At 48.1% G+C, this 20694-nt stretch overlaps 1 pseudogene; it reads left to right on the top strand.

The window, feature by feature from the left end:
- Positions 1–738: 738 nt before the first annotated feature.
- Positions 739–20694, top strand: part of LOC134154805 (DNA polymerase epsilon catalytic subunit A-like) — a 28106-nt pseudogene continuing 8150 nt past the window's right edge.

Below are 20694 nucleotides of genomic sequence, written 5' to 3'. Positions count from 1 at the left end.
GCTTTAGTAGCGGGGGCTGTGCCCAAGGGGCCGCTGACAGAGCACAGCCTGGGCAAAAGGCAGCCGTGCTTCCTACGTGCTCCCAACACCGCCCGAGCACCACGGAAGGACAACGCAATCCGGGCTGCTCAAGCTGGCAGTGCCGGCTCGCAGCTGGCTGGGGCCCAGAAAGAAACTTCCCAGGAGCCTCCCAATTTTCACATTGCATATGCTTAAAACCCCAAACGTATGGTTCGTACAGCCGTGCAGAAAGCGCTTCCTGTGGACTACCTCCACAGCGCAGTTTTCCGATGTCTGAGAGATTTTTTTTAGGGTCCCTGCAGAGCACCTGCCCCTCTTTTCTTCTCTCAGGCAGTGACTCCACAGACTGACCGCAGTGCTGCTTGCTGTTTCACTGCAAGCCAGCCAGCTTCAGCGGCCAGCTCCCTCCCGCGCCCTGAACGGCCGGGCGGCACCTCAGCGAGACGGGGCGGGCCAGGCTCGCCGAGCCCATGCCAGGTCTGCTCTGCGCAGCCCGCCAGGGCTTCAGCCCGCCCCGCCAAAGCGCAGCAAGGACGGAGCTCGCACGCTGCGCCTCGGCCCCCGACGGCTCCCCGCAGCCCGTCCGGCCTCCAGGCAGGAAGACTCGCACGGCCCAAGGAGCCCGGCACGCGCCTCAAGGCCGGCCAGGGCTCCTCGGGGGCGCAGCCGGCTCCCAGCTCCCTCGCAGCCGGAGGGCTACCTGAAGAGGCGGCCAAGATGGCGGCGCCGGTCTGCAACTGCCCCCGCGACGGCGCCGCTTCGGGAGCAGCAACCGCTTCCCGTGCAGCGCTGCCGCCCCACAACGGGCCGCGCCGGGCCAGACTGGGCCGGGCCGGGCCGGGCACCGCCGCGCAGGCGGATGCGCGGCACCGGCAGCCAGGGCGGGGGCACAGCCTGCCCGTGGAGGTGCCGCGAGGGGCGTGGCCAGCGCAGCCGCGGTGCTGCGGGGCAAAAGGCAGGGAAGAGAGCGACCATTGGCTGCGGTGCCGCTCTCTGATTGGTGCTCTCCCTGGGGAGGCGGGGCTGGCAGGCTTCCCGCTCGCGGGAGGTGGGGGCAGCGCGCGGGGCTGCTCCGGCCGCGGCGGGATGGTGCTGCGGGGCGTCGGCGTCGGCGGCGGGCGGTGAGCACCGGGGCCGGGCGGCAGCGGGAGGTGTGTGTTTGTGTGTGTGTGGGGGGGGGTGGGTCACGGCTCGCGGCGGGGACTGGGCGCCTGCAGGGACGATGGCTCCTCGCTGTCCGCCCTCAAGTGCCTGGAGCGCTCGCAGCGCATGGAGCGGCTGGATGCGCTGTTCGGCTTTGAGCGGCCCATGGAGCCTGGCGAGCGCATGGGCTGGCTCATCAACATGCACCCAATAAGACAGGGCTGGGGGGGGATGTCACCGGTGGGGGTGTCACCGACAGGCACCCAGTAGGACTAGGGGGGACAACGATGGAGGGGGTCACCGACATGCACCTTGTAGGACGGGGGGCGAATGTCACCAACAAGAGGGGGAGGTGTCACCGACAGGCACCCGGTAGGACTGGGGTGGGAGGGGGCGGGGGGGTCGTGTGTCATAACAGTAAACTAGTGGCCGAGGTCCCAGAGACAAGGACAGGTTTGACTTGAAGGGTCCCCCAGTAAGCTGAGAGGCCTTGTGACCGGCCATCTTGGGTTGGTAGGAGAAAAATCCAGCTACAGTGCTTCTGTTGGTGGTTTTGTCAGAGCTGTTAGAGAAGACCTGAGATGGGAAGCAGCTGTATCAGTATGGTGGCTCCACTAAGGTTTCTTAGAGGGAGGTTGGTTTGTTATGTGATGAATTATCCCTTCAAGAACCTGTCATATTTTTCCTGTTCTTTTTTTGTCCTAAAATTGATCTCTGGAGCCTATTTCACTTCTTCTAAGCCCAAACAGGGGTAAATTTCCCCTCTCATCTCGTCTTGATCCTCCTTGGGCTGCAAAACTGGGTTTGTTCTGACAGTGCTGTGAATTGACGATCAAAGAGAGCCCCAGTGTGAAGGAACAGATTTCCAGATGGCCAGGATTTCAGGAGAACCTCGTGTCCTCCCCTCACAATTGAGGATGCTAGTGCCAGAACCTCTTGCGAGCTTGTCTTCTCCTCTGGAAAAGTGTCTGGCTTTGTTGCTCGTTCTCCAGTTTCTTTGCAGGGCTGTGAACGAGAAGTGTCATCCTTCCTCTCCAAGAAGTTTCAAGGGAACATTTCAAAGCTGGGAACTGTCCCCAAAGAAGATTTGGATCTGGTCAGTATTCCTCTGCCTGCTGTACTATTGAATAACCCTAATCTTTCTTTCCTTCTTTCTTTCTTTCTTTCTTTCTTTCTTTCTTTCGAGCTCAAGTGGAGTAGAAAGGGGCTAAGCAGTAAAGGGAAGCAGTATGCTTACCTTTAATCTTCAAGCACTGTTTGCATTGCATATCATGAATAGGCTAATTATTGCTTATTGATAGTAATTGCTTATTATAGTAATAGTAAATAAAATATATGTTCTGCTCCGGCACATAGTCTTTTTTCACAGGATGCTCAAGAAACTTCCTGAGCTAGAAATGGTTGGAGATTAAGAGTGTTGTGGCAGAGGGAAGTACTATACATTTACTCTTTCTTGGGTGTGTACTGGTGATTGCGCTTGGAAACAGACAACAAGACAAGATGGCCCTTGGTGTGAACTGGCATAGCTCATACGTTCTTCGCTGGCTTACGTGCTTGCTAGCATCTCTTCTCGCTCCTAGTCTTTCCATCCAATTACTACCTCTTCTTTGGCCAGTTCTTCCATGTGTGTCAGTACAATTTGCCTTCCCAACGCTTTGTTACTGTTAGCAGTCTTCTCCTTTCCCTCATTACTCTTCCACCCTTAGCTGGCATTGTCTTGTTGCTTTGTAGCCAAATCACTTGGTGGGTCTTAAGCGGAACTACATTAAGTTATCCTTCCACGTGGTGGAGGACTTGGTGAAGGTGCGGAAAGAGATCTCTCCGGCTGTGAGGAAAAACAGAGAGCGAGACCAGGCGAGCGATGTCTATACGTCTATGCTGTCAAGGAAAGAGGTCTCCTTAGGACGGTTGTCCCATGGGCTTATTAGGATTCCCCTAGTCACACAGACTAAAAAGTACAAATGAGAATTCCAATCTTCTCTTTGGTTTCCTACACCTGATGTCTGATTTCAGTTGAACCATTTCAAAGGCAGAGGAATCTAGTGAAGTGAGCACTCCCTGCCCAGCTGAGAGGTGTACATTTTTTGTTCCAGGTGATTCCTGGGGTGCCCAACTATTCTTAAACTCGTTGTTATGCTTTATAAATCCAATGCCGTAAGAAACCTTTATTATAAAGGCATAGAGGTAATAAGTGGTTTTTACCTGTGCAACATTTCCTCACGTGCTGTCAATCCTGATGACTCTCTTTCTTGAAGGGGGTTGTTCCATTAAAGAGAAGCTTTTGTTATTCCGTTCTCTCTTGTTAATGAATTTTGCTGTTTGGTTATCAGTGGGTACCACTGTTGCTACATTGTCTCCTACAGTCAAGCTTGCTGGGTCTGAGATGTGCATAAACCTACTTACGTAAATTAGTTGGTAATCTAATGAGAACTGCTCGTTAAATCATAGTCTAAAGCTGATTTGAGTTTAATGTGTTTGGTCATATTCAGGATCTGGTTGTTCTCGCCTTTGACATTGAAACTACCAAACTCCCTTTGAAGTTTCCTGATGCAGAGACAGACTGGATCATGATGATCTCCTACAGGATTGATGGGCAGGTAATGGAACAACAGTTCTTTTCTTCATGCTTGGGAGCAAAATACTAGACAGCGAACGAGCATGTCACCTTTGGCCGTCTCGTCCCTGGCTTGCTTTGTTGCTAGTTGCTTGGTCTATATGTAATGGCTGTGGAAATAAAATTGAAGTCTAGTCTGAATGATGCATAAGGATTTCCTCGTTTTGTATGTTGGAGAACCCAGCTAAGGCTACTGGTGCCCCTTTGAGGGGCAGTAGTAATTCGGAGAGTGTAGTCCTTAAGTTCTCTTCCTTTTGGCATCCTTAGTTGATTGTAAGCAATTGTTCAGAAGGGGACCTCCAAAGAGTCGTTCCCACTTGACAAAAGCTCTACCTATCAAGCTGTGCAAGGATTATCGCATCGATGGAAGACTATTTCATCCTTTAGGCAGTGTGTTCTGGTTGTTCAGGAACGTGTCCCTGGTGTAGCAGGGATCTGAGTCCTCAGTAACTCTTCCTTTGTCAACTTTCTAGGGCTATCTGATCACAAACAAGGAGATTGTCTCTGAGGATATCGAGGGCTTTGAATTTACTCCCAAGCCGGAGTGTGAGGGTCCATTCTGTGTCTAATGAACCAGATGAGGTAAGTAGGTTCTACTTGGGAAATAAAGCTGCTTTTTATCTGGCTTGGTCTCTTGTAGGCCAAAGAGAGCTTATCATGCAATAGACTGTATCTTTGGGGAGCACAGCGGACAGTCGCAGTGCTGGTGATGCTTTCATTTTGTGGTGTGATGATGAGGCAGATCGGGCTCTAGCTAGGTCAAGAGCAGAGGGGAAGGACTGCATCAATTGTATTATATCCAGTGCCTGCCTGCAGGAGGTGAATTTGCTGAGTGTTTGTGTTTGTGGGGGAGATGTTTTTTGTTTTGGATTTTTTTTTAATCCTCTATTGCATACTAGGCTCATTTAATGCAGAGGCGGTTTGAACATGTCCAGGAGACCAAACCTACTATCATTGTCGCATACGATGGAGACTTCTTTGACTGGTAAGATCGGGAATGAAAACTGACCTGGTTTCTGAAAGGAAATGTTGCCTAGGCCATGGGGTGAGATTGGATACCAGCCTGTATGTCCTTTGTCTGGGGGGTCACATAGCGGCCACATGCATTCTTATCTACGCAGACTATCCAACCAGTTTGGGAAGCTGTTTACATCCTGATTATGTGCTCTTTATCCAGAGTGCTGGGCTGAGTCTTGGATCCCCAGCCTGCAGAGGACTGTCGAAGAGGGGGAGGTGGAATTCACAACTTTTTTTTTCCTTTTTTTATCCTGAGCAGAGCTGTGTTTATTGGCTTTGAAATATGAACTTCTATAGAGTCCCATCGGTTGGTCCTGGGATTGCTGAGCTACTTCTAAATCGTTGTTGATTTGGCAATGTTTGTATACTGATGACCTCAGTAACTGGAGAACAGGCAAAGTGTCAAAAGAGAACTACAGAATAATAGGGAGACCAGAGCAGCCAAGCCTTCGGGGAGCAAGGGAAACTCGATCATAATGTTCTGCCTCCTGGTATAGGATGTAAGCAAGCAGCTTCCTTCATGCAGTAGCTCTGCCCTACAGGGAGTTTCCACTATGGCCAGCTCTCATGGGTAAGGTCTGGAGCAAAGGAGACTTCACAAGAAAAATTCCTCATTAAGTAGCTTACAAGAAAGCAATTCTGAAACCCTTGGGGTAGGGATGGGGTAGAGGAAAGGGGGGTAGAGGAAAGGGACTGCTTTGTTTCTTCTCTTCTGCATTGTCTTTCTCCTCAGGCCTTTTGTGGAAGCAAGAGCAGCAGCTCATGGAATTAATATGTATCAGGAGATTAGATTTCTGAAGGACAACCAGGGAGAGTACAAAGCACCGCAGTGCATCCACATGGATTGTCTGAGGTACCGAGTGCTGCCTCTGTACCGTATAGCTGCATCTTTATCTGTTAAATTTGTATAAAATGCCTACAGTTGATGTATTTGAATACTGTCCCTTTTCCGTCTCTGTGCACTGCTATCATGTGTTTCATCTTATTAGGAAAGGGCAACCTCATCTTTGGTTGTGCTGCTTCTACTCGGTACTCTGTTGTGTGCCATTAGCTACAGAAGTTACGTCTCACCCACACTAGCCTGAACGACTACCTCTGTTTATACAGTCTGCTGGTGGCTGTCATTAGTGGTTTGAGAACTGTCCTGGATAGCAGGTAAAAGGACAGGATAAGACCAAACTGTTGTAGTGGGCACAGGACCATATTCTAACCCAACAGCCTGCCTCGCACAGAGAGGAAAAGAAAGGGTGCATATGCGTGTGTGTGTGCAGGAGAGGGCTGTCTGTCTTGGCAGTTGTGACTTGAATGTTTTTTCACATTGGACCAGTGTCCAGACTCTGGAAAACCACTGCCTCACTTTGCAGTCCTGCTGATAGCTCCTCCTGTGTTTAAATGTTTATCTCTGAAGTCTCTGAAGTTTGAGGGTTGAATAAAATCTGAGCAATAGAAATGATTTGAATAGCAGAATTTGTACGAGTCAGGATTTAAGAGCATGGGTAGATATGCAGACTGTCTAAAGCTGTGCAGCTTATTCCACTACACTTGGATGTTCTGCTCTCACCTTTCCCTGTTAGAGTAATCCAGATCTTTTTGTACATAGCAGCCCTTTCTGAAGTGCAGGGCTGTCTCTTCGTAGACTGGCATTTTCGTTATTCTGTCTAGGTGGGTGAAGAGAGAGAGAGTTACCTGCCAGTGGGAAGTCACAACCTGAAAGCAGCAGCAAAAGCAAAACTGGATTATGATGCAGTGGAGCTGGATGCTGAAGAGATGTGCCGGATGGCTACAGAGGAGCCTCAGGTATTCCCACCCTGTGCTGTGTCTCTGGGCATCTGCAATATTAGTGAACCTTTGAGTTAGAGCTTTGTGAAATCCTTTAAGTTAATGCAGTGTCTTTGAGAAGTTGTCAGTTTATCTTGCTGAATTTCAGACACCTGAAAGAACTTAAGCTTAGGGAAGAATAGAATTTCTTTGATGTGTTTCTGGCATTGGCATTGCACTGTATATTTGTGTTATTTACACTCCTGCAAAATGGTAGTACTCATGGCATTGCAATGGAGCAGCACTTTAAGATGTCTCCTGGACACTAGCAATGAGGTTTCTGCCGAAGCCCTGGAGATCTCTGTAGGCCAAAAGTGGCCTCCTGACCTCCCAGGAGTGGCATCTGTGCAGATATGTGGCAGTGAGCTCATCTTCCCCATTTCTGCTAATTCGGAGCTGGCTTATGTAATTCGGGTTAAAACAGAATGTCGTCTTAAGCCAACTGATAACTCTTTACATGCTAGGATGTTTGTATGCAGAAATATACCTTTTGCATCTTCCTGCTGATTTCAGCCTTTCCTTGTTTCCCGTTGTACGTGTTAACTGCTGTATTAAATGTGACTGATTTGTCTTTCTCCTCAACAGACTCTGGCCACCTATTCAGTGTCTGATGTGGCTGCTACCTATTACATGTATATGAAGTATGTGCACCCTTTCATTTTCGCATTGTGCACCATCGTTCCCATGGAGCCTGATGAGGTGAGTGCATGCCTGAAATAATTTCTTTTCTGGGCAAAGAGCTGCATCCTTCCTGCAACAGTGACACATTGGCAATAGAACTAACTTCTACTGTTTGGACAGTTTTTCCCAAGGAAAGGAGGGAAAGTAGTCTCCAAATGCGCTTCCTTTCTGCAGTACAGCAGTCATAGCTGTTTTTCCATAGACCAGTTATGGGTAGCCTAAGTGAAGGAGTTGGTTTTGTTTCCTTACTGTGCTCCTTCTTGCCTTGGGCTTCAATACTGCCTGAACAAACACATCGTGTTGTTGACCAAATCAAAGATTTAAGTTCAATGATGTGGTGATAAGGCCAGCCTAATTCCAGCAGCACCCTTTACAGCGCTTCTTTCTAAGTCCAGTTTTTGACGTCTGTCTTTTACAGGTGTTAAGAAAAGGTTCTGGGACACTGTGTGAGGCATTGCTGATGGTTCAGGCCTATCATGCCAACATCATCTTCTGCAACAAGCAGGAACAGGAGTTCAACAAACTTACAGATGATGGCCATGTGCTGGACTCGGAGACGTATGTAGGAGGCCATGTGGAAGCTCTGGAATCTGTTTTTTTTCGCAGTGACATCCCTTGCCGCTTTAAAATGGTAAGGACACAATCAAGGTGTTGCAATGGAGGCTTTAAAATGGTAATGCAATCATGCTCTTCTTTCTGGAGAACATGGCAGTAGGAAATAACGCTCCAACTGGAATTACCATCCTCTGTTCTTTTGGGGGATACCCAATAGCAATACCTATTACAAAACTTTGATACCTAATTTACGGCTTGAGTGCCTGAACCTGCTTAGAGTTTAGGTGGGAAGGGTTGGAGAAGTTGCTCTTCATGACCTCAGACTGGCTACTGGGTAAAGACAGTGTTACAGCAAGGAGAGTGGTTCATTGCTTTTGTGTGGGTTTGTTTATTTTGTTTATTGGTTGGTTGAGGTTTTTTTTTTTTTTGGTTTTTGGTTTTCTTTGAGCCAGTGGTTGTTGGCAGAGATGACTCTGTTTTTGTCTCATCAGGATTATATCTTTGTCCTTCTCCCACTCAAGCCAAGCTTCTTTTGGCCTCTTTTACCTGTTTCTGGTTGGTGCTACTGTCTAAATTGTAAGTTTTAGAGGCAACTTCTCTCTTTGCTGTGTGATACACCATACCTCAGTGCTGTTTATTTTAGTGGCCCTAATCTCGTAAATGATCTTAAGGGAAAGTGCACTGTGAATTTAGAAGGATCTTAAATCTAAATCCTTGGCCCCTTGGAGCAGTGAGATGTGTGAGCAGCTGACTGCTAGGTCAGCCCTGTAAGTGTTGCACTATGGAACATATATGCAATCTTCTCTTCTTGTTAGCTGCCCTATATAGCCTCCTTTGCAGGAGAACTCCAAGGGCCGGGGAGCAGCCACCATCTCTTCTCTGCTTTGTGTTTTGCCCTAGTGCGAGTGGTGTAGACTTTTGTGAGTTGTAGAGTTCTTAGCAGAAAGCCACCGTCCTTCAGTTCTAGAGAGCTCAAGTTGGCTATGGAGGTCAGGCCAGCTAATTGGCCACCATTATCTGCCTGCTCACATCGGAGCTGATCAGTGAACGAAGGGGCATTTCAAGATGCCATTCAGCTGACCTGTTTCAGCCATCTGCCCTTCAGATGAGATGAACTGCTCTCTACCCATACTGAGACATGCTCTGCTAAGTAGTGAGCCCATTTTCAAATATCCCCGAAGCTATGCTGGAGCATGAATAATCTTGCAGAAGCTGTCACCCCCTGCTCCCCTTCCCTGGGCGGTGTGCGAGGATGGGTGTCGTGCCTAGAAGAGGTCTCAGTATCATTCCTGTATCCTTGCAGAATCCTGCTGCCTTTGACTTCCTGGTGCAGTATGTGGAGAAGATACTCCAGCATGCTGTCGAAGAGGAAGCAAGTTTGCCATTGGATCAAGTCACCAACTTCCAGGAGGTCTGTCGTCCTGCCTCAGTCTGCAGGGCCAGAGGCATGACTGGGCTTTCCAGGGAGAGCAGAACTGTGAGGATGGAGTTGCAGCACGTTTCTTTAGGCAAGCCTGGGTCCTGTGCACATATGTTGGTGTTGTATAACAACTTTCTTCAACTTTGAGTTCTGCTCCATGTACATCTATGCCTGATTTCTCATATTAATGAAGAACTGGTGTAGGCTGGAGGCAAGGCTGATTTTTCTCGTCCTGAATATGTCTGGTGAGACAGCACATGTTAAAGGTGCCTGTTTAGACTCATTTGATGCTCCATGGAGAGAGACAGGAAAAACTTCTCTGTAGACATTTGCAGTGTAGATGAAACCTACCTTGGAGGTCCAGAAGAAAACCTTAAACAGTGGTGGTTAAAGAAGACTTGCCACTGCCACTCTTCTTAATCCTATTCCTTTAGTTCTTCATACTCTTCCTGTGTTCCCCAGAATCAGTGGCAGGTGTCTCTGTGCATGTCGGAAGTAAAGGACCAAATATAGTGCATATGTGACTGCGTCATTAATTCCTTCTTGTTTGAATTTTACTTCTTTACATCTCCCCGCAGGCTTGTGATGAAATCAAAGTCAAGCTGAATTCCCTGAAGGATGTTCCTAACGGAATTGAATGTCCCCTTATCTACCATTTAGATGTAGGGGCCATGTACCCCGACATCATTCTGACCAACAGGTTGCAGGTGGGTAACCTCAGTCCAGTCAGGAAGGAGTCTTCTGTTTTGTCTTGCAGATGGTCTAGGTAGTCCCTCCGATTTGATCCCCTTAGCGGCAAACAATAAACTTTCTGCCCTGGACAGGGGGATAAAATAAGGCTCGGTTTCAAATCCAGTCGGGCTGTTACAGTTGTCAGGTGTACAGAGCCGAAAGGTCTGTCCAAGGTAGAGCAATAGCTTTAGCTGGCTTCTTCCAAAGAATAGTCATTGTTCTTGCTGTAACTTGTGTTCTAAAAAGCTTCTAGAAAGGAGAACTTACTGAACATCACCTCTGTGATGTTCACATTTGTGTTCTTCTACTACCCAACCTCTGTTCATTGTGGCATATGTCACTGGAAAGAGTTCTGTTTTCTCTAACATGGGTGTGCCTGACCTGTGTCCAGCCCTCAGCAATGGTGGATGAGGCCACGTGTGCTGCCTGTGACTTGAACAAGCCAGGTGCTAATCGTCAGCGCCGGATGACTTGGCAGTGGAGAGGAGAATTGAGTAAGTGTAATTCTGCTGTCTGCTTTGTCAAGTTCCCTGTTGCATGGCAGCATGGATAGAGCTTGCAGTGTGAGCTGAAGACACAGAGACCACTTCCTGTTCCTCCCCTGGAAAGCTCCTAGTTGCTGTTCCTTTGCAGTGCCTGCAAGCCGCAGCGAGTATCACCGCATCCAGCAACGACTGGAGCCTGAGAAGTTTCCTCCTCTGTATCCAGATGGAGCACCCCGGGTGTTCCACGAGCTTTCTCGTGAAGAGCAGGCCAAGTATGAGAAGAAGCAACTGGCAGGTGAAAATAAATGGCGTTATCTGGAGCAGGTCTTTGCTGCCTAGACTGTAAACACATCATTAATTACTTCTCTCTCAGGTCTGGGGCTATTTAGTTCATGCTGGCTCAGACTGAATTTGATCTCAGTTTTATGCTGCAACAATTTTCCCCTAGGATCCCAACCAATTCCTGTACGTTTTTTGAGGAGGAGGCAAGTGCTGGTTTTTGTCTCAGTGTTTCTGTTTTCTCACTGAGAGTCATGTATTTGAGCTGAGACCCATGAAAGGTGATATTTTGTTTGTTTTTTGTTGTTGTTGTTGTTCTTTAATGAGCGCTCATTAAGCATGTCAGTGAAACACATGTGTCGATATCCTTTCACTTTTTGCTCCTAAAGTGATACTGCTCAGCAGAAGCATCTAGCTAGTGGGGGCTCTGAGCAGAGCCTGAATTTGTAGATGAGCTATCATGGGCAATTTATTTCCCACACACACCTCTGCATCTCTCTAGAGAGGTGCTGTTTCTCCCCATATTAGTATCTTCCTCCCCTTGCCTGTGTAGCAGGTCTGCTTCCTTGCTTTCCTAGGTATGATATTTATTTGCATTGATGGAATTTTTCTCAGACTGGTGCCTTGAAAGCTTCAGATCTGTGGATCTGTGTGGTTTGCCCGATGCCATTGTGTTCATCCTTCCCGTTCATAGTCAGGCACTGATCTCTGAGAAAGCTTTCTCTATTTATTCGCTTTACTAGATGATTGCCGCAAGACTTATGAGAAGATCCACGTCACCAAGGTGAAGGAGCGTGTCACCACCATCTGCCAGCAAGAGAACTCTTTCTATGTAGACAGTGTACGAGCTTTCAGAGACCGTCGCTCTGAGTTCAAGGGGCTGCATGAGGTGCTGGGTTTGAATTTCTGTTTTATTTGTGCTGCCAAAGCGAGAAGGTCCTCACCTCTCACTGAAAACTTGAACCCTAAAGGATCGTTTTGCTCAATCTGTATGGTCAATAAGAAATATTAGCTTTCCTGACAGCTCTGGCGCAAGTGCAGGTTTTTCCCCTGCTGAATCCTAAACAGCTGCTGCCACAGTGGTTCCTAGCTCTCTGATGCAATCACTTTCAGTGCTAGGAAACAAAACAGCTGGGTTTTTTTGGCTTTTACTGGATCTAGAAAATCCTCAGATCAACTATTTTATGATCTGTTTTGTGTTCAGTGTAGGGTACTTTTCAAACAGATGAGACAAGCAGAAAAAGAATTGATCTTAGGCTAAGAAATGATTGATTCTAGGAGAAAGAAGCAGCATGTTCTAGTTCTCAAATGTTTGGAGTCTTGTGGCAGAGGGAGGAGACTGAAATGTAATTGCTAATATGTTGAAAGAAATGACAAGACCCTGGGACTCTGTCTCTGGAAGAGTTTCATAAAGAGCCATTTGCTTTGCAGTTATTGCTAGTTCTGTCGTGAATCACGGAGGTGGCTGGGAGGCCTTTTCTGCTGAAATGGTTCTGCTGTTAGTCTCGATCTAATCTCTTGCTGCAAGCATTTAGTTCTTGCCAGCACAATACGTGGTGTGGCAGAATTGATGTAGGATGGCAGTTCTGCTGGTATTAGGTAATTCTAACTATGGGTGTGAGTTACAGTTGATGCTGCAAGACTCTTCCCTAATATAGCATAATGCCTATGCCCAACGCTTCCCCCTCAAATGCAAAAGAAAGAGCGGAAAGAAAGAGGAATTATCTTAATAACTGATACTGTTCTAGGATCACAGTGTCATATTAGGATTGAGGTGGGGGGAATATCTGGCTATTGATACTGCCTGTAGTGGAATGTAGGGTTGTCCTGACTCTGCCTCTTGCCGTCAGGTGTGGAAGAAAAAGCTGTCTGCGGCTGTGGAGACAGGCGATGCTTCTGAAGTGAAGCGCTGCAAGAATATGGAAATCCTGTATGACTCCCTGCAGCTGGCACACAAGTGTGTCCTCAGTTCTTTCTAAGGCTATATCATGCATAAAGGGTGAGTCTCACCTGTGGTCATTGCTGGAGTCCTCCAGCAAGGAGCATTGTAAACCAGAGCTGTTCTAGTGAGGCTCTCCCCTTCTTAACCTGCTTCTGAAGCACAAGGGGGATGATAAGTGATCCCTGTAACACTTTTTTTTTGTTCCTACTAATGACTTCTTATTTATTAGTCCCCTTAGCAGGGACTTTTGCTAAACACGGCCCTGCAGCATTGGCAATGAATGGCAGGGTTTGTCTATAGGTGATTCTTCAGGGTGTGCGGTTTCCTGAAGTATCACAGGGAAGGAAAGGAAAATGATCTCCTGAGGGCTGTTGTGATTGTCTTTTTTTCCTCTGAGACTTTATTTTCTGTACAACCTGATGCGCTTCCCCGCAGTTGTGCTTAAGAGGTAGCACTGCAGCCTTTTGACTGTCCCTCCTCCATTCACAGAGCTTGCTGGTACTCCCTGGAAATGGCTGGGACTGTGTGCTTCACTGGAGCAAATATGATCACACAGGCTAGGGAGCTGATTGAACAGATTGAGTGAGTATGTGCTGAGCTGAGGAAGAAAGGTTCTCCTGTATGTAGTGTGAACAGATGGGTAAGGGCAGAATTTGACTGGCAGAGAAGAGGAGCAGTGGGATAGATGTGGGATTCATCAGTGGAAGCTCTGGTGTTCTGGAGATGCAGATTTCTGACATTGCCATGGCTTATTAATGCAACTGGTGTTGTATGACTAGGACTTCCTTTGCAGAAAGGACACTGCCTCTGCCTGACTTGTGGACAGAGAACAGTTCTTTGGCATATTTTCCAATCTCTTCCAGATGGTGATTTTTTTTTCTTCCGTTCTTAGGAGACCTCTAGAACTGGATAGAGATGGGATTTGGTGTGTGCTTCCCAACAGCTTCCCGGAAAACTTTGTCATCAAGTCAACCAATGCAAAGAAGCCGAAGGTGACAATCTGCTACCCAGGTGCCATGCTGAACATCCCCGTGAAGGTGAGTCTGGCATCTGTACCAGCCAGATGTACAGTCTGGTAAAAACAGTGAAAGGGAAGAAAATGTTTTAGCCTTCTGTAGGCCTGCAAGCCAATCAGGCCGTTCTTGTGAGTGGAGTAGCTCTACTGGCAGTGGAGTATGCATCTTTGTTCTCGGAGTTGGCTTCAGCCCAGAGGACAGCCTGTCTTTTGTCTCTGGTCCCCTGTGTAATGAGCAGGACGTTGGGGCTGACAGCTTTGCTTGCTACACAGCTACTCTCTGCCCTGCACAGCCCATAGCTCAAACTGGCGTTTGAGTGGAAGGAGAGCCTCTGATATAGCAGAGAGGGTATAGTGTAAGAGACAAGGGTTGGTGTCTGCTTGCGTACATAGACTGCCAGAAGCAGTAGGAGTCAAGACAGCAAGGTCCCATGCTCTGCTTGCTCAGACATGTATGGCTATAAGGCAAAAGAAGTGACTTTAGAGTCTCCTGCACTTTTCTTCAGGTCCCATGTTTGAGTCCTCCCTGCTAAATTGTTCTGTAGCTTTCCAAGGAGTTGCTTGGTCACAAGGAATCAGGATCCTTTATTCTCTGCTAAGATAGGGTAAGTTATGCTCCCTCAGGGGAGCAGGGATTGATCTTTCCCATCATCCGGAAGGAACAAAGGCCGTCAGTGATCCCTTCAGACAGGATGATGTATCTGGGGGCTATCTGCTTGTATAATCAGCCTAGCTGTTGAGTGAGGCTATTCTGTTGGGGCTGTGCCTGCAGGAGGGCTTCACAAATGATGAGTACCAGGAGCTGGCGGACCCAGCCTCTCTCACCTATGTCACACGCTCAGAGAACAGCATCTTCTTTGAAGTGGATGGACCCTACTTGGCCGTGATCCTCTCAGCATCCAAGGAAGAGGGCAAGAAGCTGAAGAAAAGGTAAGAGTTCAAAGCTTGAAAGATCACCACTTCCCCAAGGGAAGGGCTTGAGGGTCCTTTTCCTTGACTACATTTGAGGCGTGTTAGTCCTTGCCCCGTGTTGCCAGGCCTCTGGAGCTGGCAGCATGTTTGGTTTGCTTGTTGCTGCATACCACCGAGATCATGCTGTCTTTAAACAGCAAGTTCCTTGCATGAGATCAGTCTTCCAGCTATGCCCTGGCCTTAATTGACACACTCTGACAGTAAAGAAGATAACAGTAAAACAGCACTTCTCAAACTTTCTGATTAGTCATGGTCTCCCTGTTTGGTTCTGAGATGCACAGGCAAACTTTGATTTTTCTTTCTATCTTTTCTCTTTAAATTCACTAATCTCTGTCTGTCCCTCTCTCAAGTTTACAGACCTCTAGTAATACTTTTCCCAGAGGTTTCCACTTTAATCCCCATCTAAGGGAAGGAATGGATCTTGCCATTTCCATTGCCATAGAAAGCAATTGCACTTCACTGACTTTCTCATGCAGCCTGCTTAAATACGAGCACCAGCAATCATGAGAGGACTGCCCACAGACCTGGGTCTGGGTTCAGAAAATATTGTCACTGTCCTCCAGCACTCTCTGTTCGTACAAGACTATATTTGTTTCTGCTTGAATGTCTCTGTTGGATGAACTCTAGCATCCACTGTGAGTGCCCTTGCATGCCAAGGGAGTCTGTCGCAGAAGTCAAGATGATGTCAAGCACTGAATGAACTCTGCTCATAGGAGTCTTATCTCAGGGCCCCTTGATTTTTCCTGTGATTTTTGGGATGTCATCAAGTGCACTTATTTCTTGCTCACTCTCACAGTGGAAAGAGCAGTAGTGTGGAGCTGGCTGGCAGGTACCCCTGCCAGCTGAGGAAGAAAAGACTGCCTGGAGGAGGGGTGAGAAAGCAATGTACGCTTGAGTCTCACCTCTGTTCCACTGAAGCTTCCTGTGATGGTTGTATTGAGCCATACAAATAATTGGCAGGCGTGTGAAATCCAAGAAACACGACAGAAAAAAAGAGGGCAGTGTGTTGCCATAGATGTTTCAATAGCGATGTCCGGTTTCCTCTGAGCCCATTTTGCCAGCGTCCCCTCCTATTTTCCAAACAAAGCTTCATTCTCCTGTATAAGGCTTTTCCTGGTATTTCACTCCACTTCTCTACTCCTCTAACCCTGACTCTCACTTCTTGCCCTTTATTTGAGTGCATTTAAGAACATTTTGCCAGTTAGTATTCGTAAACTGGGGGCAGAGGCTGATGTGCTTTTGCAGCTGGAGGTGAAGTAGTTCATGATGTTATTGTCTCTAGCTGTGTAAATATGCCTAGATCCTGCTAGTACAGAGCCCCACAGCTTGGATTAACTTACCTGGTGGCTGCCTAGTTTGGCAATACTAGAAGTACTTTGGCAGGAGGGTAGTAAGCAGCATCCTGGGAGATGTGTTCCTTGGCATAGAGCTTGTGCAAAACCTGGTCTATATCCTAGGTATGCAGTCTTCAATGAAGACGGGCCCTTGGCTGAACTGAAAGGGTTTGAGGTGAAGCGATGGAGAGAGCTGCAGTTGGTGAAGATATTCCAGTCTTCTGTATTTGAGGCCTTTCTGAAAGGCACCACGCTGGAGGAGGTCTCTGCCTCTGTAGCCAAGGTGGCTGATTACTGGTTGGATGTACTGTAGAGCAAGGTGAGTGTAGGGTTTGCAGGATATGCATCCCCTGCATGTTTGTCTTCCCAGGTTGGGGCCAGAGAAGGTCAAAGCTACCCTAACACTGTAGGGAGGATGGACTTTGTTGAGAATGCTTGGTCCATCGTGCCTCTGATGGCTGTTTGTATGTAATTTCTGCCTCTTTGATTCGCTAGGGCTGCTCTTTAGGGTCTTTTAGCACCAGACCTGTTGTTACAGCACTTTTTTTCAGCTGTTACCGCTTAATTGTGGGTAAATGTTGTCCTCCAGTCACCTCTTTCACAGAGGTAGCGTGGTGGCCCTCTTGCACCAAGGACTTTCTCTAGAGCCACTCACTGAGACAGAGGATGGCAGAACCATTTGCCTGCAGAATGTTTTCTGAGGAGCCCAGAAGAGATTAGCTTTAAAATAACCATCAAGAGCAAAGACAATGCCAGAAAACAGAGCCTCAAACCGGGGAGCAGGAGAGATGAAAAGCCGGAGCGACTGCTCTGCTTGGGAGTTTATTGGGAGCACTTCCCCTTTGTATTTTGCATCTGGCACTTCAGAGCTGGGCCCACTAAGAGTTTGCCATACAACATCATTTCAAAGCATTGCATTCACAGCAGGAGTTTTGCTGCAGACCTCATGTCCGTGATCTCTATGTTCCATAGGTCGTGTTGGCAACTGGAGCAGAGATTGCTCACAAACTCCTCATAAAGACAGCCATATCAATCGGTTTAAATGTTCCATGTCTATAATAGCAACGAGATTTGATCATTAAGTTCCTGATAGTGTTTTTTTTCCTTACTCCTTTTTTTCAGGCTGCCAACATGCCTGATTGAGAGCTGTTTGAGCTGATCTCAGAGAACTGTTCCATGTCTCGCAAGCTAGAAGACTCCGGGGAGCAGAAATCCACTTGCGTCAGCACTGCCAAGCATCTGGCAGAATTCTTGGGAGCCCAGATGGTGAAGGATGCAGGGCTAAGCTGCCAGTTTATCATTTCTAAGAAAGCAGAAGGGTCTCCAGTCACAGAAAGGTAAACCTGTCTTGAGGGGCCAGGACTTTTGGCAGGATGTGAAGGGAATGGCAGGGTGAATTGATGTGGAATGACCAAGTAATTGCTAGTGTACTGGCTTGGACCATAAAAGAGACTGTAGTGGTGAGTAATGCTGTGCAATTGCCTGCTGTTTGTTGGCATAGCAGAGGGGTGAGAGGAGAAGCCCAGAGAGGTGTGTGCAGGCTGAGAAGATGGGGTGCTGTGCTGCCAGTGACCTTGCTGCTGGTTGGTGCTTCCCTGTCTTCTCCAGGGCCATCCCACTTGCCATCTTCCAAGCAGAGCCCAGTGTACGGAAGCACTACCTCCGGAAATGGCTGAAGAGCCCCTCACTGCAGGACTTCAGCATGCGGGCGGTGAGTTGAACCCCGCTATGGAGCAGCACAGCCTTTGATTCTCCTGCACTAGGCTGCAGCTCCTCCCTCGGGAGGCACTATGTTGGCAGCAGTTACTTGTTGTCACAAAGTGAAGTGCTGTGGAGAGTACTGCAAGCAAGGAGAAATGCTGGTCCCTGCATCACCCAGCAGAGCCCAGAGCAGCACCTTTCTACTCCATCTCCTTCACTGTCTACTATTGTACGTCTTGCCCAGATTCTGGACTGGGACTACTATATTGAGAGTCTAGGCAGCACCATGCAGAAAATCATCACTCTTGCTGCAGCACTGCAGCAGGTATGGAGGTGGGAAAGGACAGGAGGGCTGCAGGTCCGTGGTGATGGGAGGAAAGACAGAGGGCAATGGCTTTGGGGACTGCTTATGTGTGATTTGACAACATTCCTCAGGTAAAGAACCCTGTCCCATGGGACTGGCATCCCGACTGGCTGCACAAGAAACTCCTAGAGAAGAATGATGTGTACAAACAAAAGAAAATTAATGAGCTCTTCACTTCTGAAGGCAAGAGACAGGTAATAAGAGTGAGAGAAAGGAGCTGGCTGTGCTGATGGGCATCTCTTGCTGATACTGTGACCTCAGCCCCCAAATCTTCCTGCTGTCATTTCTCTCAGGTCCTTTCTAACCAGCACTGGGGGGGAACACCCAGCTCCCAGATTGGAGACATAGAGGATTTGGAGTCTGCTAAGCCCCTTCAGCCGTTGGTTTCAGTTGCAAATAAACGGAAGCGGGTCCCTACAGCAGAGGAAAGCCAGCAGATGTCCCAGTATCTGGAACTGTGCCAGTCCTGGCGAGAGATCCTGGGCCCACCTGCTGCCATGGGCACTACTAAGGTAAGTGAAGTAGACTGGGCAGGAGGAATCCAGGAAACATCCTAGGAGTATGATCATCTGCCTAGCTAGCTAGGGAACAGGGCGTAGCAAGCTGCATGTTTATTGAAACCCTCTGCGCTTCTATGACTGAAAACTACAAAGGAAAATGTTACCGGGAGAGTCCCACTAGCAGAGAAAGTCAGGCCAATGGCAGCTTCACAGCTATGCCAGTAACATGATCAGGATCTGAAGGTGGAAGGGCTTGGCTTTATGGTGCTTGATCCTCATGTATAGGAGATGCGTGCTAATTTCTGTGGTTCCTGTTGTTCATGTACTCTCTCTCTGATTAGGCAGAACAACTGGTCTGGCAGTGCTACCACAAGAAGAAATGGGAGCTGCAGGCTCGGCAGCGCCAGGAGCATCGGAAGAAGCGGTGCCTGGAGGATGGTGGAGTGATGACAGGCGGAGGCATAATCCGTGATGCCCTCTCCAAAGGACTGAGCAGCTACCTGCGCAGGACGGCACACAGCATCCTGGACTTGCTCTGGCAGATTGTGCAGGTACCAGGCAGCAAGGCAGGCCCACTCTTAACCCCTCACAGAGGCCAGTTCAGTGCCCTGTGCCTCATGTTTGCAATACCTATAGTGAAACCTTGAACTTCAGGGACAGCTAACCTCAATCCTACTTTAGTTTTACCTCCTTGAAGGTCGTGTGGGACTGCATAGCCTCAGGCTCAGAGAAGCTTTATAAGGAAATGAGGTCCTCAAATGATTGTGCTTGATTGCAAATCTGGGACTTCTGTGTAGACCCTGTGTGGGTCAAGCTCAGCTGAGGACCTGGGCAACTGTGCCTTGAATCCTAGATTTAGTCAATGCGAGCATGAAGAAGTTGATGGTACAATCCAAGCATTTTCTTAATTTCTTGTTATGCTTATTGCCTCTGCTATCTGAGACCTAGCCTCTTGTTGTGACACTTCCCATCTTCCAGAAAAGTCTTGTTTGCTTTAAGGTCACGTGCAGCCTTTGACTCTGTGTGTAACCATGAGCTGGAGATGGGACACCTAATCCAGCATGTCCAAATGCTTTGGCTAAAGTCAGACAATTGCTCCTTATTTGGAGAACAAAGACATAGGTAGTAGAGCCTTTGAAGATCCCAGAAGTGCTCCATAGCCTGTAGGTAAGAGCTAAGAATGGGCTGCATCTCTCCAGCAAAGCTAACTTAAATCACCCTGTCCTGCAGATTGCTGAGAGCAGCCAGGCTGGCTTGTTGAGGCTGTGGGCAGTGATCGGAAGCGACCTGCAGTGTATCAGACTGAGCATCCCAAGAGTGTTCTATGTCAATCAGCGCGTTGCAAAACCCGAGGAGGGAGCTGTCTACAGGTAGGTGGGGGTCATGTTTTTGACCCTGCTGCTTCTACAAGGGAAAACAGCTGGTTGAATTCATGTAAGTTGCTCTAGCCACTGCGGGCAGATATTACAGGCAGTTTGCCTCACAAGACCTCCCTGTCCAGCCCTGCTAATGCACCTTAATGCAGTCCCTTTTGCCTGCTGCTAATCTCAGCCTGACCAGAAAGCAGGCTGACAGTTACTGCAATGTGGACAAAGCATAAATCCCGCTAACTGCCTTAGGAATGACCAGCACCGGCAGCTGGATTGCTTCCTGAGTCAGCATGTTTCTGGAAACATAAGGCTGGCTCAAACTACAACTCCTTGCTGCCCTTTAAGATTCCCCTGCTGTTGGGAGGAGCATGGCCTGAAGCAAGGTGCCCTGCTGAGTGTGACTGTTTTCCTGGCAGGTGAACCGGATCTTGCCCCGCTCAAACTTGGTTTACAATCTCTACGACTACTCAGTCCCTGAAGACATTTACCCAGAGCACATCAATGAAATCAATGCAGACCTGTCTGCTCCAGATGTTGAGGGAGTATATGAGACTCAGGTAACCCTTCCAGGTGCTCGTTTTCCTTCCTCATCCTTTAAGGAGTGCTGAGTGGTAGCTGACTGGTCTGTGTACTAATGGCACAGGTAGAGGCATGGGAGCTCAAAATGAAACAAGTTAGTAAGATGCTAAAAGGAAAGACACTCCTGAGTAGCTTTCTCAGAAATATGCCCA

The sequence above is a fragment of the Rhea pennata genome, unplaced genomic scaffold, assembly GCF_028389875.1.
Source record: "Rhea pennata isolate bPtePen1 unplaced genomic scaffold, bPtePen1.pri scaffold_44, whole genome shotgun sequence".
NCBI lineage: Eukaryota > Metazoa > Chordata > Aves > Rheiformes > Rheidae > Rhea > Rhea pennata.
The sequence above is the reverse complement of the archived record's forward strand: the minus strand, read 5'-3'. Positions and strand labels throughout refer to the sequence as shown.